Consider the following 14203-nt stretch of genomic DNA (forward strand, 5'->3'; position numbering starts at 1 on the left):
AACTTCATACGCAATGCAGGAACTGGACCAGTCACTATTACATACCAGTAAGTGCAATATTTGGGTTCAGGAAAACAGTGCTCTTCTCCTACTCTTGAAAGTTTCTTTTATTACATGTTGACACTCCCTACGGATCAACACGCTTTCTCTCTGTGTAGGCATTTTATTTGACAACCATAGTATTACTGTGTAATGAGTATAATGAAATGTCACCCATGTTAGGATCCCAAATAAAAGCAGGAGATTCATACTATTGTCATTCTTTACAGAGAGCCAACAAAATTCATGGCACAAGCAGCGAAATTTTAGGATACAAATGAACCTGTATTTGCTCGGTTAAAATAAAGCAGCTGTACTTCAGCAGCTGTTTCTATGTAGGCCAAAAGAAAAAAGGTTGATTACCTGATTACATGAATACAAAATTATACTTTCACTGTCAACACAAAACTAAAAAAAAACCCTGTATTTTGAAAGCAGTAAGTCAGTCCCATGTTCTCCAACCACAAGGCAGATAAACTAAGCAACGATCAGAAAGGAGCTAGCAAAAGGAGCAAAGAAACCAGTGCTTCCTATCCACCCTGCATCCCTGATGACACCAAGTGTGCTCCTGGGTGGCTCTCCTAGCCTCACACCAGAGAGACTAGAATAGCAGCCATTGCTGGTTGAGGCCTATTTACTTGGGAATGCAGGATCTCAATTAATATGATTAGATTATTAGTCATAATCTAATTCCTATTAAGTACGTATTTCATCCCAAAAAATCATCATCGATTGTGGGCAATGTTAGAAAGTTGATAATGTTAGAAAAGAGGCCAAGGAAAGGTCCCAGGAATAGCTCCCCAGTATTGCAGTGGCTGAGACAAACTAGCACGGCAGCATCCATGTCTACAGTGGGTTTTTTTCCAACTAAATTAGAAGTATCCTATTGCTAAGCGGAGCTTTGCTGTCATAGGCTAACAATGTATCCCCGTACAGAAACTTCACATTCATATGAGAAACTAATCCAAACCCCTTGGTTAAATCCAACTCATTTTTTGCAAATCCTAGAAGCTTAAGTACCTCATTAACACCACCACTCTGGTTCCTTTTTATCATACAATTAGAACGAGTAAGGACTGAAAAATGAGGACTACATGTAAATATGTAGGGGGTTAGCAGTAATTGTAAAGGCGATTTTGGCAGTTCTGCTCCTGCCATTTACAAGAGCAATTTGCACACAAACAACCTGGAAAGAGTTTTCTCAGATTACAGTATAATTTATGGATTTGGACATTTCTCCTCTTTTGGATTAGCTCAGCCTTCTTTATGTGACCTTTAAGTATATGGTGAAGTGCAAGGAACGTTTTGATGGAAGCAGAAGGAATTTGGTAGCATGTGAGTGATCTGTACATGCAGGTCTCTGACAACTACAGTGCAGGACCCTGCTCCAGGAGTTGCTAACTGCTTTCAGTTGTTATGGGTGCAAGAGCACAAGACCTCCCGGTACTGTTTCCTTTGTAAACTGAGAAGAAAATTAAAGGACATTTTGGCTGATTCTGATTTAACTGATTATTTAAGGGGATGGGGGAAATCAACACGAACAATAGAAATTTTACATTATATTGCATCACTTCAATATCAGATTTTCCCGACAGCCCAGACAGCCAGAGCACTGCTGAACCTCACTAGCTCTGAGAACATTGATGAAAGGAGAGAAAAATAACATAGGCTTGCCAAAAGAAAATGTGCATTCTATATTAATTACAATTAACTGTTGGTCTGAGCCAAAGTCCATTATGTGACACAAAACATCATAAACCAGCTCAGTTATTTTGCATAGCAGAAGTAGTCTCTTCTATTTATCTCTGATCACAATGTTATAGATGTTTTCATTTGTTTTTTTCAACCTCACCTTTCTAGCTCCTCAGATTTAAGAACTGCTATTTTAGCGTCAAACCGATTAAAAAAAGAATGCCGTCATTTTACATCAGAAGGGAATCAAGAAAATACTCTTCATTCTTCATCCTTCTCTATTATATCTGATTTGATAAGGAAATTGAATTGGGGGAATTGGTGAGGTAAATAAAGAGTCTTCCCACTTAGAGAGCAGCAGGATTTATCCATACATATTCCATAGCTTTTAGCATCAAAGAAGAACCAGTAGGGAATCAAGGAACACCTGCTATAATTAATTCTACCTTTAAAAGAAATGAAAAAATGGCAGTGTGCTTTAGTTAAAAAAAAATGCAGAAGCTCTTTGCACTACATAGACTTGATCCAAAATCCAGTACAGTCAGATGTGATATTCATATAACGGACCAGAATCAAAGTCCACATCTTTTTCTCTTAGCCATTAAAATAGAAAAGGCAGGGCAGAGAGGGCATGCTCCAACGCTCATATTCCTTGGAGCCAAAGGATGGTTCAGCGGTGGATGAGTATGCAAAAATGGGAGACCCAATGCAGGCATGGCCTGGTCATCCTTAAACGGTGGAACAAGTTCACGAGGGCACATTCTGACTCTTTTATCCCCACCTCTTTTTTTTTTTTTTTTTTTAAGTGCCGTAACATTACTGAAAAAATACTTATGCTTAATCAGCACTGCTTAATCCTATTCACTTCCATCTGTGCCTCTTTGTAGCCTGACACCTCTCCTGTCCCGAGGCCATGGAAAGCGAAGGGTACTTAGTGTTGCAGGACTCTGCAGTTGGAGGCCCCTGGGGAGCAGCTGTCCCCAATCATCCTGTCCACTGCCCTTTCATTCCCAGATTACATCTTGTACCAACAGTTTGTGTGTGGGAAAAATCAAAGATGTCAGCGACTCCTCCCAGGACGTGCACTTTGCGTAAGGTGCCCAATCATGGAGGTTCGGGCTTTTGACCTTTGCACTTGCGAAGCGTAATGAATTGGGGCCAGTTTTCAGACAGTCACTGCCTCCAGCGGGTACTTGCTGTCATTATTCAGTCTCCGTCAGAGCTCGGCATTAGAATAATCACTGACATGCCAAAGCAATGAAAGAAATCTGTTGTTAACTGGCTGAATTGGTTTGTTCCAAAACTAGAGACTTCCTGATTCTGGCATATTACATAACAGCATAGCTTTTTTTTTGTTGTTTTAAGGGGAGGAGAGCAGGGTAAGAGGTACCTGCATTGTACCCTTCCTTCCCTTGTTTGGTGGTTCAAGAATAGTTGACAGAAAATCCAAGAACGAAATTTCAGAAACCACAGACCATAATGAAAGTAGAATGCCTGAATAAATTCTATCAGACTAGAAAGATGTGATAATGAAAATAATGCCTTTAATATTAGTTCTCCAGCTAAACTCCTTGCAATAAATCTGTTGAATTACTTCAATTTACTGCCCTAGGAATGTATCTCAGTACTTAGTTATGACTGATCAGAGTATTCTCTATAGTTTGAAACGAAAGCATACTCACAATTTTTTTTAATGGATGCAACTTGGAACCCTAATTCATAGCACACAAAAATCTATGTCTTGGGTGCCAACTTAACTACAAAACAGAAAGGGAAACTCAACACCCGTTGACCCTTTGACCTTCATATTGCAGCCCCCTTGCAGAACCTACTCTGACCTGCTGCACGGCTCTGCAGAGGTCTCACTCGCAGGGCTGAGAGTGCTGTGGGTCGCAAGGACAGTACGTTTCAGTTCTATCCCGTTAGTGACACTGCTTCCTTTCCCTTCTTTGCCAGGCTTCTACCCCAAATTCTGTTCTCTGTTACCAGCTTTGTTACTAGTAGTTGCATATCTGCTAACATTAGTATTTTAATTGTTTATTTAGCATTTAAACTAAGCATTCAGGAGAGTGTGATCACACTAGGCTGGGACCAACTGCAACGAACGTGGCAGGACATCCTGCACACGGAGGTGCTGAGCCTACTCCAGTACAGCCATGCCCAGGCTTTGCTTTGTTCCCTTTATTTTTGGGTTCAGATATGATCCTCAACACCACAATAACCTCATAAAACCATAACAATAAGGGAGGTGCAATTTTACAGATGCTGCAATGAAGTACAGGACAGAAGAATTAACCAGATAAATTCATCCAAGAAACCTGAGGCTGAGCTAGGAGGCGAATCGATGCCTCTTGGCTCCTATTAGGTTATTCACTAGATCACACCAGCTTCCCTGAATCGTAACAAGTAACAGTACTTCAACATCTTTAAGGAGGGGGCAGATGGGCCAAAGATCGCCCATCCCGTTCCAACCTGCCTTCAGAGACAGACGCGCAGCTCAGTAATCCTACCAATTTTCCCCATTTGCTCAGGCGAGCGTTGTCCCACTGTGTCCAAAGCTTTGGCCCCTCCGTGTCCCTCTGCGCCACAGCCCAAACCCGAGCGGAGCTCAGCCCAGCTCCCTGCGAGCAGCCGGCAGGTTTTCCGGGCTGGGGTTAGAGCACAACGCTATTAAATCACATTCTTCGAGTCTATTGTTAATCCAGGCTAAGCTACAACCTTATAAAAATATATCTAGCTCACGCATAATGACTTGCACTCACAGGCAAGACAGACGTTTTAGTAACTCAGTAAATACTCAGAAGTGGTTAAAAGTTCAGAACAGACAGCCTGAGAGTATCGTGTTGAACTATTATTAATGCTTTAAATAATTATATACCCACCCTCACATAAAATGCTCTTTTTTCACTGCAGAAACACCATGGTTGAGGATCTCAATGGTACTACCAGATAAACTTGTCAAACCTGGGTAGTATTTTATGAGTGATTTAAGTGCTTTTTTCCATTTTTTAAACAAAGGCTTTTCTTTCAGTTTGGCTAGTAAAATGCTACTTAGTACCTAGGTCACATTAAAAAAATTACTGTTATTTTATGAATAGTGTGAGAGATGATGCTATCACTCTTTCTTCCACATTTCAACAGCTTCCTGTTGCTGACTTGTTAGCAGGCATTTTTGCAAGATTAAATGGCCTGATGTTATCAGGCTGTGGGGCAGAGTTCTGCATGTCCGGACCGATCTGATTTACTGAAGAATCGTATCCCACCTTCACTGCTGAAAGAAATAATCTTCATTTTTCATGCCACAAACTAAAAGAAGCTGTCAGGTCTGCATAAACAAAGAAAACAGATATTTTGACAGGGAAACTTAAGTTTTTCCTCTGTTATTTTGTCTAATATTTCTAATGTTTTGTCTATTATATTGTATTTAAGATTGCTTAAAACAGGAATCAAGTAGATTAGGTTGTAGGTAACTTGCCTGTTGAAGAGTTGAAAGGTTTATCTCACTGACGTAACAGCGGACTGCGACTGCTCTGAAAGCGTGGGACCTGAGCCAGCCGCACGCCGCTGCCCAGCCGGAAGGACGGCGGCGGCCAGCCTCAGCCACGGGCAGGACTCCCAGCAGGGAGCCCCCTCCGCCGCCGACCTGCTCATCCCATAACCCGTCCCGCACGGGCCCCTGAGCAGCCAAAACTCAGCAGCCGCTGGAGATTTTTAGTGCCGTTTAGGAAACAGGGTGAGGGAGGGCAGAGGCAAGAGTCATTCAAAAGACAGGAGGATGGTTTTGTGAGGTAACAGCGGATAGGTACTGTAGTAGGCAAAAACTTACAATTAACTTCAGGTTTCCTATTAAATAATACTTGTGGTTTAAAGAAATCCATTCAGTGAGGTAAACATTTTCATGTTTCATACAAATTCTTAAAAAATAAACATATAACATGTCTATTCCAGCCACAAACTAAACACTGACCCCACAGACATGCCCACTGACCCTCAGTTATGAGTATCGTCATGAACATTTCAATTAAGGTCTATAGAAATCCCTGAAGTCCCACTGCCTAAGAGCCCAGGCCACGTTCATCTTCCTATTACAAGACAGAAATCCCACGTTCTGCCTTTGCCTCTGAACCAGGCTGGGCTATCCTGCGGCCAAGCAGCATGTCACCTGGGCATAGCCAGTACTCCCCCGCTGTGACCCGACCACCGCTGGGGAAAGCCAGAAGATACTGGACTATTTTCCTGTTCACCCATATGGACACAAGTCCCTGAACGCACCTCTTACGTGACAGTTCCATATGTACTACCCATAATACTTTTGCTTACCTTAGTGTATAAATAGAAATCCTAGACCTTTGAACACCCTTTGATAGAAACAAAGCAGGTTTGTTAGTTGGTTATGAAGTAAGAGAAAAAAAAATGACAGACATTCCAGCAAAATGTATTATATTTTCAGTCACTAGGTTAAAATATCTGCTCTCCCAAGAGTATCTGATATCTCTAGCTGCCCCTTGTCTACAAGATAGCACTTTGTGAGCTCAAATTCATGTAATTTCTGGTTTTCCCTTTGCTTCATCTTTGCTGCAAATCTTGGGAGTGCTCCAGAGTTTCTGGCTCTATTTCAGACTATACAGGCTTTGTCAGAGTCACTGTCATCCCCTTCCCTACTTACTGAAAGGGATTCTGCCAGGTGACAATCTTTGCTTAGTTACTGAATTATGAAAGCACACACACTTGTTTTAAGAACGTCTCCTAAATAAGTATTAACCACAAGCATGTCAGTACTATAGTACTTGTCTGCGCTACTAAGATCCACTTGCTGTTTCCTTTAAAAATAAAACAAATCTCGCAACATGCCTTGAAAAATGAGGAAATTTAGGTTATGAAATCTTGGTTCGCCACAATTCATTGTGAAAATTTGCACTGATTTCACTGGACCTCAGGCTTGACATTGGTTCTCCAGGTCCAAGATAAAGGCAAACTAATTGCACAGCGTAGGGCCCCTTTCTCGGAACAGTTTACCAGTCCCCACCTTCATTCACTGGGAATGTGTTAGTTTAAGAGTCTCAGCTCAACTCAGAGGTGGTGGTATATCTACAAGCAAGTTAGTAGCTTTTGCAGTTATCTCCAGTATGAATTACAAAGTTGTTAATCCTCCACAGGTTTTAATAATTACTTAGTATTTAGTGAATATGCAGTACTATAAATGTCTTACTAAATCTAAATTAAATGCAGATTTGGAACATAAACGTGTTATAGAAATTTATGAAGGATCTTGGCAGAGAACAATTTTTTTAGATATTGCTGTGAAAGCTGCAGAATATCAGTTTCAGAATTAGTATAAATTACTGTGTGCCAGTCGTCAATTATTACAGAATGTGTCTGGGGTGGTGTGTCTTAAAAAATGTCAACCATCCCAAAAATTAATTCATCAACAGGAATTTCCACATCTGCAAAAAAGAATCAGAAAATGAATATACTTCCATGTCAGTAGAGTACTTTTACCACCGAGGTAGCAAGGTGCAGATCCCACCTTCTCCATACAAACGAAGCTCGGTATTTGCAGAAACGGAGCAACTCTGAGTTACAGAATTCAGAGAGAAATGGTGTACATCCCAAAGGCCCAGAATGTTCAGATCAAAGACGCTTGTTTGGACCTTCAGCATTTGTTTCCAGCATTTAAGGATTTCTAACCTGGTACGGCTGGTCACAGCACTATGATTTGATTCATGAAGCCTTCAAGAAAGAATAATTAGCACTGAATTTGTGGTTCTCTTCTCAGCATTTGTGTGCTAAATTGTTTTAGCCCTAAGGCCTTGGTCTGACAAAACACTTCAGCAAATGTGCACCCTGAATAGGTCCCCTGAAACCATGTGGGATAGCTCACATACTTACAGGCCAGCTCACATATGAAAGACCTTTGCTGGATCAAGGAGTAAGTCCAGTTTGTTCAGTCACAGCCTTAGCATTTCTGACAAAGTTCAAGAACATTTTAGATACAAGAATTTGGGGGAATGGTATTTCCAACACCTTAGCCACTGTTCCTAGCGCATAATCCAGAGAGCTTTCTGCAGCAAGTTGTGATCTTTTATGGAAGTTCTAAGCCAAGCACAAGGCAGTTCCAAACCACGAGCTACATAACCATAATTAGCTCAGTGCCTACTGAGAGTCTATAAACCTTGCTGGAAGACTCCAGTGTCTACTAAGAAACACAGATCAGGGCTCCTAAGATGCTCTATGATAATGGCAGAAAGGGAAAATTATGAGATTTTTGCGGGGGGAGGGGGGTGAGATATACGGCCTAATAGAAGGAATGTCTAAAAAACTTAAAAAATAAGCTAAAAGCTTAAGATATGCCTACACACTTTTTTTTTTTTTTGCACGTGTTATCCAGTTATCATTCCTATTGTGTATGGCTACCAAAACCAAGTCCGTAGCGCTGTCACAGTTCAGTCCTGTAGAAACAATACTATCATTCACTTACGTCTTGGTTTCCTTTTTTTTCCTCTGAGAGTGACCTTCGGTGCTTCTGCACCTCTCACTGCAACAAAAGCCTGGAGACATGTTGTTAATTAAATTCAGGGAAGCCGTTCCCAGCAAATGGCAGGTCTTCCATGTGGGCGGACAGACATAAGCATATCACACACCATATAAATATCATTATAGGAGAGTGCTGTATGTGTTGAAATGCCATTGTTAGAATTTCCATTAGCAATGCTGTGCATTAATTGGAGATTCTTACTTTTTTTTTTTTTTAAAGAAAAGCAAACCTACAACAACAGTTTCAATCAACTTGCAAACAAAGCTGTTACTGACTAAAAGCTGGACTTCATTCACACAGAAGGCCTGCCATTTGTTGGCGTGGATAGCCAGTCTCAGAGAAAAAAAGGACACCCGAGACACAAATGACTGAAGGTATTGTTTCTGTGGGACTGAACTGCAACAGTGCTACTAAATTGATTTTGATTGCCATACAAAATAGCAATGATAACTGTATTTGCCATAGTCTTTCCCATTTTCTTAACTGTCAAAAGAAGATACCAACCAGCAAATGTTAGCATGCCTACCTGCTGGAGAAAAGACAAGACGGGCCTTGCTGGTAACTGCCTGGTGCATTCACAGCTCAGGAGATTGCTCCCTGGCTGAGGCAAAACACTTTCTGCACCTTCCTCCTTTGGGCTGGTTATAGGTCTACAATGCAAAAACATACCAGATTCCACAAACTTTAGAAAGGAACTGTGTTTCATGTCCCCTTATCTGGAAAGCCTGGAGGTTATCTGGAGGAATATAAATCTCTAAACGTTATCTAAAACAGTATTTTTATGCATTCTGTCTTCACAGTTTTTTTGTTTCCCAAGCAACAAACGCTGGAGCAGTCTTCTTGCCAGAGGTATGCAAGGCTTCTACTTTCTACAGGAGAACAGGTCATCAGTCTTGCCAGATTTAACACTTTTAGGCAGAGAATAGCTGTGGTTGGCCAAGAAATGGACTTCATCAGTGCCATAATCAAGAAATGGCATCTATCTAAAACTCCTCAGCGGCTTGGAGGTTAGAATAAATTCGAGGGAAGAAAAAATAGTGGAAGATAAGCTAATTGGTCCAATATTTGTACTTAATTTTAGAACCATGCCAAATTTATTTCATGGCCTGTACCAAAAATTAACACACAGCTATCACCTTCACATGTATATTTCCTAAAGGACCATCTCTGTTTCTAGTAATTCTAGAAGCAAATGTAAACCTTACCTTAATCAGGCACTATGGAAATATGCTTCCATTCAGACAGGGAAAGAAGGGAAGAAAGCAAGTAAGAGGGCAGGCTTCTCTGAGTAGTGGCATGGGCATTCTAGGCAGTTTCTAGAAGGAAAAAAAAAAAAAAGACTTCTTGACTATGTGCTTTCTACAGAGTAAATCAGTGTTGATGACTTCCTATCACTTATGACACTGACACATCCATGATTTGTTTCCAGCCCTGCACTTGATTAAAGAACACTCCACATCCAGAGCAATGTTGTTATATAAAATGCCTATGTTATCAAATAATAAACTAACTGTCACAATATTGGCTCAAAGTTTGGGAATTTTCTAGCATAGGAAGATTAAGACGATTACAGTTCAAATAAGTACCATTTTTGACTAATTGTTTGCAGATATGGCAGAAAGGACTGCCTTGCTTTGGGAAAGTAGTATAATTTTAATGTATAGATTTATAGGTGAAATGCAGCAAAAAACATAAATGCTCAGAGCCCAGACTTGTTTAAAGCTGTACTTTTGCATTCACGTAAAGGGAAGCTGCACCTACACAGCTGAAGAGCTGTCCTAGCATGCTGGTCTCTCCTTTCAAACCGAAATAAAAAAGCAGTTACTGTATTCAGTTCAATTGCCTGAACTTAGATTTTCTTACAATCACATGCACAGCTCTTCAGATCTAGTCTACAGACGAGACCACTAGACAGTACTAAGTCTTCCCTTCTCCTGCACTCCCACCGTACATACACAGACCTACACATGGAAATTCACTCTAGAGGCTCCCAATGCTTTTTCTAACCATTACTATGTGGTTTCTTTTTATATAGAAAAGTCAGAAAGACCACCATGTCTACATCACACACTTCACATACTCCTGTGCTGTCTGTCCACCCAGGAGCCACAAGCGTCCTGGCGCTTCCCATAACATAAAAGAAAATGAATGTCCTGCCTACATCCCATCTGAGACTGGAGATGATCTAGGTTACAAACAGAAGACCTAAGAACAGAAAAAGTTCCAGCACGCCAGCAAAGTTTTCACTACTTTCCATCCTGCGAAACACCTTGGGTTGGAACGCTAATCGCTGATTCCCGGGGACCTGTTGCTAGTACAAGTAAGTCCTGCTGATTTCAGGGGAACTACTTGTGCAAAAGCAACTGCACATCCATGAGTGCTCAGGCTGGTCTGCAGCGCTTCGAGCAACAGGCACACAGGCAGAAGGATCTTAGTTCTTAACTCCAGCTGAATCAGAGGCTCAGTGTGTGACCTTCTGCCGCTTGGTCTTCTATGTCAAAAACAAAACTGAGTTACAAAGTAGGAACACACTGAGAACCAGATGCTCTATCTGAGCCAGACCTTCCTGGGTAAATATATTGTGAAGCACACAAATCATACCATTTCAAACTTTGGGAATCTGTATATATTTGAATATATACAAAATTCTGCTGTTTCTCGACAATAGGTTCACACTCTAGAAGAAAAGAAATCCAGCAGACTGAAATTAATAATGCATTAGAACAAACACTAGTGCATTGTTTCCCATTTAAGGAGCTGACTGGATATAAATAAACCCTTACTCATATTCTGTGATTTAAATACAGAATCATTCTCATTCAGGGTAACAATTGCATCTTTCAGAAAAATAACAGATAAAAACTGTTTTCAAGAAGAAATGTGAGGAATTAGTCTTAATCTCTGATGCACAGAGAACCAATGCTTTTGTCGTCAGCTTACTGAAACAGCACAACTGGAATGGGACTCAGTTCAAAACCCCTCCTCTGAACATCCCCCAAAGTATAGAATTTGGAATTGGATCGGCCCAATGCAAACTAAAGTCATTACTACTTTTGACGTTTTACCCGAAGGTATCCTTCTCTCAAAGTGCCCAAATCACGTTTTGCCTACGTTTGCACAAACATTGTTTTTCACCAGCACCCCTGTTTTTCCTCTTGCGGAGCACAAGAAGCATGCAGTGTATGGAAATGCGGATACAAATAAATACTTGCCAAAAATTATCAACAATTTATCTAAAAATCAGAAAAGAGGAACATGGATCAGGCCTCACAGAAAAAGAATTTTATTACAGAACCTGTCAACCAGCAACAGGGCATTGTATTGCTGATACAGAAAGGGCACTGGCGAGAACGTTTTTCTCTCTCTCTCTTGGGCTGCAGCCTGTTATCTGACTAATTCATGATTATTCAAGTTCACTGGCCAACAGGCAGCTGAATTATTACACATTTACACATCTCCAACAATACCTCAGAGTAACACCAGAGAGAACCTGTGCAAATGTTTTTAAAAAGTCACTTTAAAACCTGAAATTCAAGACAAAGTTCAATTTAATAGTGAGTTATACAGTTCCAGAAATATGTAAGGTGCTTTACATTCTAACAGAGTAATAAGATCCTTTTTCCTTTAAATTCACAGTGGAGCAAGTTGGCTGCACAGTAGATTACTAGCCTTTTCATTTTGATTTTATTTATGAAACATATAAGCTAAGAATATTTTACTATAAAATTTGCTGCAGCATGCACAGCATATGGAATGAACAAGGAAAAAAAAAACAGACTGTAAAACATTTTCCTTTGCTTATGTTATCATTTGTGCAAACAACCATCTCGCAAACAAACCATTTAAACGAGCAGAATTTCATTAGTGCACAATACAGCAAATTGTGGTTATTTCTCATATAACTTTGTTACATGTCAACCACTGATTTCCTATTTATGTAAATGAAAGCCTATAAAATGATGCAATTACCCTCCATACATACATTAGTTTAAATGCTAAGGCGCTGCAAAAGTCATTTATCTTTCATCCATTCTCTTAGGCTGCAAGTCATCTCTGAGGTTTAAATTTTGTTTAAAAGTTCTTGGCTAATTGATCACTTTAGAGATGCTTTAAACACAGGTAAAACACCGACAAAGACTTTTAAAGTAAGCTTTCTTAATGGATGAATTGTAACTATCCATCATTCTGCTTACTACTTCCCTACCACCATCCCATTAAACCTAATAAGTTCTATTAAAGCTGTTAACATGTGGCATCTGTTAATGGAAAGTGTATAATGCACCAAGTATGAAGCGGACCTGAAGGCTCATAGAAGTAAAGTTTGAAACAGAAAGGCAAACCCTAACCATTCACACAGCTAATGCAACTACAGGTCAGTGTTTCAGGCGTTTCTCGGAGAGAATTCCCATTTAAAGCCTTGCCTGTGTAGAGACAGTAAGGGTAGGCTTACCAACGCAGCCCTTCAGTGCACGTGTTATATTTCAAATATTTCAGCAGATGAAACTTAGAAGTTGAAGGAAAAAATACACTGAGAAAACAATGTGACACATGACAAGCCTGGATCTCTTTTGGAGGGTTTGTGCTCTAAATTATTGAGATTAAGTTTGACCATTCCTGAAGGAACACAGAAATCCCCAAACCTGGATGGCAAAGGCTATAATAGGTGCTCTTAATGTCTGCTGTTAGCTGATTTCCGACATCTTGAAAGCATTGCTCAGGCAGGCCTTCTTGCAAGCTTCTGTCATTTGGATGCTCTTTCAGAACGAGAGCATGCATAACAGAAAGTGGTTGACTGGAGGCTTCAAGGACCTGCGTGTAATCAAAAGCTTTGAACTATTCATAGCTTGTGAGACTGCTTTGCTTGTTACTACGGGGGCTATCAGAACATATTATAATGACCAAAGCCAGCCTATGTAGTAACAGCTGTGAATGTAATCCAAAAATTAGCTCATTAATTCACAGGAAAGTATTTTCTACTCGTCTTTCATTACAGAAAATGTGTCTGCTTGTTAGTGAAATCTAAAGCTTTTACTGGAACTTTAAAAACATTAAAAACGCACATGTGCCTTTCTATGCCTTAGTGGGAGATTTATTAAGTTTATTCTCTAATCTCTGTTTACAAGCAGAAATATGATGAATATAAATCATTTGAAATAAGATTTCAAGCTACAAATCCAGTTTTGCTATTTTTCGATGTCATTATGTTATTTCAAACCTGCAATTAATTTTTTTCTTTGTTGGCTTGTTTGTTTTCAAAAACTTCACTCCACTTGACCTTTCTATTTCTTGGAAAAATGTTCAAAGTTGGAAATAATTCTAGATGTTGTCTGTTACTGCTTATTTACCATATACAGCATGCTAAACTTGAGCTAAGGCTTAGAAGCCTCCAGAGGGATATGAGATGTTAGGGGGTAATGTGAGGGGCAAAACTGGAAACTACCAGTAGGAATTAGTATCACAGTTATGCTGTGAATGTTGTTAAGTATAATTCACATTGCAGTCACGTTTAGTATTCTAGCTGTAAACAAGAGCTTTAACATGTCTTACTGCTATAAAACAGCTTAAGACATACCCGTTCACAAACATTTTAAAATCTAGCTTTAAAATCTAACCTGACAAAGCCACTTTCAGAATTCATATCCTGCATTTATGGGAGATCAGCAAGAACTTTGCTCGCCACCGAAACAAGAAATTTCTTTTGTCCACAAACAGTGGGATGGAAATATGGGATGCAGAGAGTCTTCTCACCTGACAAGAAAACTGTCTGTGCTGGTTTCCCACTACTCTCGCCCATAACCCTACAAGAACATTTCTCCATAGACACCAAAATCTGGGAACTGCTCAGCTAGAGCATTACTCCCTGTACATACAATCAGGCTTATAAACCATGGCTATGTTGTTCTTTGTCTCTTATTCACAAAGAGCATTTCTCTGTCT

General features: G+C 40.1%; 1 long non-coding RNA gene across 1 annotated transcript; it reads right to left on the reverse strand.

Moving 5' to 3' along the window:
• Positions 1-4942: 4942 nt before the first annotated feature.
• On the reverse strand, positions 4943-9569 carry LOC138060962 (uncharacterized). Its single transcript, XR_011134474.1, has 4 exons — positions 9472-9569; positions 8793-8916; positions 6052-6089; positions 4943-5056 (listed from the first exon to the last, which is right to left on the reverse strand). It is a non-coding gene; the product is annotated as an uncharacterized lncRNA (long non-coding RNA).
• Positions 9570-14203: the final 4634 nt, after the last annotated feature.

This window comes from Struthio camelus, chromosome 14 (assembly GCF_040807025.1).
Source record: "Struthio camelus isolate bStrCam1 chromosome 14, bStrCam1.hap1, whole genome shotgun sequence".
NCBI lineage: Eukaryota > Metazoa > Chordata > Aves > Struthioniformes > Struthionidae > Struthio > Struthio camelus.